Source organism: Vulpes lagopus, chromosome X, assembly GCF_018345385.1.
Source record: "Vulpes lagopus strain Blue_001 chromosome X, ASM1834538v1, whole genome shotgun sequence".
Lineage (NCBI taxonomy): Eukaryota > Metazoa > Chordata > Mammalia > Carnivora > Canidae > Vulpes > Vulpes lagopus.
Window position 1 is genome coordinate 112,442,353 of NC_054848.1, and position 4,775 is coordinate 112,447,127.

General features: G+C 36.3%; 1 non-coding gene across 1 annotated transcript; it reads left to right on the forward strand.

Annotated features, from left to right (window-relative positions):
* The first annotated feature begins 3,482 nt into the window (after window positions 1-3,482).
* Window positions 3,483-3,586, forward strand: LOC121483665. Its single transcript, XR_005985790.1, has one exon. It is a non-coding gene; the product is annotated as a U6 spliceosomal RNA (small nuclear RNA).
* The last annotated feature ends 1,189 nt before the right edge of the window (window positions 3,587-4,775 follow it).

Genomic DNA, 4,775 nt, shown 5'->3' on the forward strand with positions numbered 1-4,775 from the left:
TAGCCCAAATGCAGGCAAACAGATGACGTCAGTTCTAGAAGAAGCAGGCTCCCACACTGCTTGGGGCTGCTACTCTCTAATGGACAATGACTCTGACAAGGAGCTTCCTTTTCTTTTTTTACATTTTTAAAAATATTTGTTTATTTATTTATTGATTCACTCATTCATTCATTCATTCATTCATGAGAGATACACAGAAATAGGCAGAGACATAGAATGAGGGAGAAGCAGGCTCCTCACAGGGAGCCTCATGTGGGACTCAATCCCTCAAACCGGGATCACACCCTGATCCTAAGGTGGACGCTCAACCACTGAGCTACCCAGGCGTCCCTCTTTTCAATTTCTTATTTTGAAATAATTATAAATTCAGAGGAAGGTACAAAGATAGTATATACAGGTCCTCTGTATCTTTCACCCAGTCTCCCCCAATAGCTACATCTTATACGTAAAATAGCATCAAAATCAGGGAACTGATACTGATATGATGTGTGAGTATAGCTCTATGTCATTTGATCACATACGTAAGGTTGGTAAAACCACCACCGTAGTTGAGATACAGAAGTGTTTCACCATGACAAAGATCTCCTTCATGCTACCCCTTTTTAAAAATTAAAAAAATTTTTTTTTTTAGCTTCAGGTTTTTATTTTTTATTTTTATTTATTTTTTTTATTGGAGTTCAATTTGCCAACATATAGCATAACACCCAGTGCTCATCCCATCAAGTGCCCCCCTCAGTGCCCGTCACCCAGTCACCCCCACCCCCCGCCCACCTCCCTTTGCACCACCCCGTGCTACCCCTTTAAAGCCACAATGTAAAAAAAATAAATAAAAAAAAATAAAAAAAAAATAAAAAAAAATAAAGCCACAATGTCATCCCTGCTCCTGCCCACCATCTCTAACTTCTGGCAGCCACTAGGATGTATGCCATCTGTGTGGTTTCTAACAAGGAGATCTTTAAACTTTTCTTTTGAGAATAATGCCCTTCAATCCAGTTGTGAATGCATTTGTCAACAAACCTGTTAGAAATCTAGAAGCCCAGATGAGCTTACTCCCCCTGATTTCTGACTATGAAGGAAGGCAGTAAAATTTTGCACATGCTCCAGGGTGTAGTTGCAAGGCACCTTACCAAGAGATACAATAGAAAGCACTCGAGTGGAGTCTGTTTTGTGTTGGCAGTGCTATTGTAACATGTGAGGTTTTGATCATCATCCAATATAGTTTAAGATCGTTGGTAAGATGTTTTAATATTGAGTTTATTTTTTAAAAAATATGTGCACGGTAATTATCTCTGTGTCCACCATTAATTAGTGTCTAAAGAGAGGTTACTTAATCCTCAGAGTTGGTACCATGTAAGAAAACATCTAGTGACCAAACCAGTGAGCAGTTGACAAAAATAAGTAGAGATCTACTAGAAAGGCTGGGAAGAGCAAATCTAACAGTTCAACTTACCTATGTGATATCTTTCATATGGTGAAGCGCCACTTTTGGGAACAATATGACCAGATCAATGGATGTTTGTTTTTTTTTTTTTACACTATATTCCCCATGGTCAGTGATCTGAGTCACACTGCGTGCATTATACATACAGCTTCTTCACAGGGTTTTTAGTAACTTAGAATGAAATTTTGGCCACTTTTTAAGGCAACATGGTTTAATCTCCAAGATATAGTTCTCCTGTGGAAAACCATTGTCTTGGACATCTGCTGAGTATCTAATAGAATCATTTGTGTATGTGGGAAGTTGGGCTTATATAGAGGACCTCTTTTTGTGCCAGAAAAAGCACATGCTAAACATAAAAGAAATCATTATGAACTGGATTAATAGATGTATAGAGAAAGAAGTTGAGAATCTGCCATTGGTAAGATCTGGCAACAGGTGCAGGATATTCAAACCCTAATTTCTCATGAATGAGGAATGAACATCTGTTCAGAATAGCAATGGAAGGGAATATTCAGATCTCAACTAAATTCACTTGCAACAACAGGAGCCATGGGACCATAACCAAGACATTTTTTCTGTATCCATTTCTGTGCTAGTTAATACTTCACTAACTCTGAGTTGAGCAGTATTCTACAGAAAAAGTTCCAATTCGGTTGTGCATTCTGATCACCACTGGAGCCTACTTAAAATGCTGATACCTGTTTCACACCTCAGGAGTACTGAATCAGAAAAGTCAGGAGTGATGTTCTAGAATGTGTATTGTTGCAAAGCTCCTCCACTGATTCCAATGTGCAGTCAAGTTTGGAAACCACTGCTCTAAATGCTGTTCAGTAGAATAGGTCCAGAACTGAATTTACCACTGCCCTCCTTGATTCTCAGTCTACGAGCCATCCAATCCATTCCGCCTTCTATATATATGTATTTCTTAAATCCATTTCCTTTTTCCAGGCCCTACTGCTACTGCCTTAGTCCTGGGTATTATGAACTTGGGCCATAGCGGTAGTTAGTTACAGTCTTGCATCTGGAAGGCACTGACACATTATATCACCAACATCCATCCACAGATGGGCCTCACAACAGCCCTGGTTGGAAGACAATATGCAACATAGTTCTGCTCCTGACAACAGACATTATTGCAGAGATTCTAGAGGGAAGAGGAAGCAGGTGTGATGAGATAGCTGGGAGAAAACATAGTGTGTTGTGGGAGAAGAGGCAGGAATAAAGCAAGAATATGTCAAATTGGATATTCGATTTTATGTCTAATTTTCTCAGGAAATATTTATTTCCTTGCAATGTGTGGAGATGTTAGAGTTATATTTAAATCTGACTTGTTATGTCCCTGTTGAAAATGTTTCACTAACCCCACACCCCACTGACTTGGTTATAGATTCTAGATCTTTGTATGACACTTTAAGCACTGTACGATTTGCCCCTGACTGCCCCACTTTCTTCAACTGTTTTTATGCTTTTTGCTTCAATAATTTTTAGCTTTTTTTTTTTTTAAAGATTTTATTTGTTTATTCACGAGAGACATACAGAGAAAGAGAGGCAGAGACATAGGCAGAGGGAGAAGCAGGTTCCATGCAGGGAGCCCAACGTGGGACTCGATCCTGGATCTCCAGGATCAGGCCCTGGGCTGAAGGTGGCGCCAAACTGCTGAGCCACCCGGGCTGCCCAATTTTTAGCTTCTTAAAGTTTCATCAATATACCACATTGTTCTATACTCTCTGCCTTGACACATGTTTTTGTTCCTTTTGCTCAAACCATTCCTATTCATCCTTCACATTTTCAATTCAGAGGCCATCGCCTCTGAGAAACTGCCTCCAAACACTCTAACACTAGACATACTTAAACATTTACTCCTTAGTTTCTTCTATATTTTCTAGACACTTCTACTCTGACCTTAATCATTAATTATTTGTTTATGTACCTGTATCTCTATTACATGATCAGTTCCCTGAAGCTATGCTTTGGTTTTTCTGCTTTATTTTTCCATATCCATAAATATTTTGAAACCTTAATTAAAATTTCATTGCTGCCAGTGCTCTCTTCAGCAGCACATATACTAAAATTGGAGTGATATAGAGATTACATTGGCCCCTGTACAAGGATGACACACAAACTCATGAAGCATTCCATATTTTTGTATTTAAGTGATGAATCACTAAATTCTGCTCCAGAAGCCAATATTGCACTGTATGTTAACTAACTTAAATTTGAATTAAAAAGAATTTCACTGCTGCATAATATTTCATATTTTATGACTATTCTCCAGTTTCTGGTATTTTAGGATTATTCCTATTTTCTCTTTTATACATAATGCCACAAAACACATCTTTACATAAAAAATATTTGACTGCTTCAGCATATATTTCTTTTGGGAATATTTATAGAATTTGGTTTAATGCATCAATAAATATGGGCTATAAGACCTTTTGATTCAGATTGTCAAAGAGCTCTAAAGAAAATCTATAAATTTGGAACTCTCATCAGGTGTTATTAGGTCAATGATATTCACAGATCCTCTTTTCTTTTCTATTGACACATTTATCCTTGGTAAAATTATGTAATGCCATACATCTAAATATAGTTTGTTTACAAAGGTATATGCTATATATACATATATAACTCATGAATTTAAATTTATAAGTTTACTCATAAAAATGTATTTCTGGCAGGCCCTATGTTTCCTATAGAAACTCCTGACTCATATATTCAAGTGCCTATTTGACATCTTCACAGAATTCATCAAAAATAACTGAAATTTAATTAAAAGTCAAAAAGAACAAAATTTTGTTTGCAACTGATTACATATTATATTTAAATTTATACTGCATGTTACATTACAATTCTAGAGAGCTATATGATAAGATACCTAGGAATAAACCTAACCGAAGTGGTGTGAGACCTATACTCTGAAAACTATAAAATGCTGATGAAAGAAAGTAAAGATCACACAAAGAAATAGAAAGACATTTCATGCTCATGGATTAGAAGAATAATATTGTTAACACATCTATACTACCCAAAGCAATCTACACATTTAATGTAATCTCTATCAGAATACCACCATCATTTGTCACAGAACTAAAACAAACAATCCTAAAATTTGTATGGAATGACAAAAGACCTCAAATAGCCATAGAAAATCTTGAAAAAGAAAAGTGAAGCTAGACACATCACAATTCTGGACTTTAAGTTATATTACAAAGCTGTAGTAATCAAAACAGCATGGTACTGGCACAAAAACAGACTCATAGATCAATGGAACAAAATAGAAAAGCCAGAAATAAACCCACAATTATTATTATTATTATTATTTTTAAAGATTTTA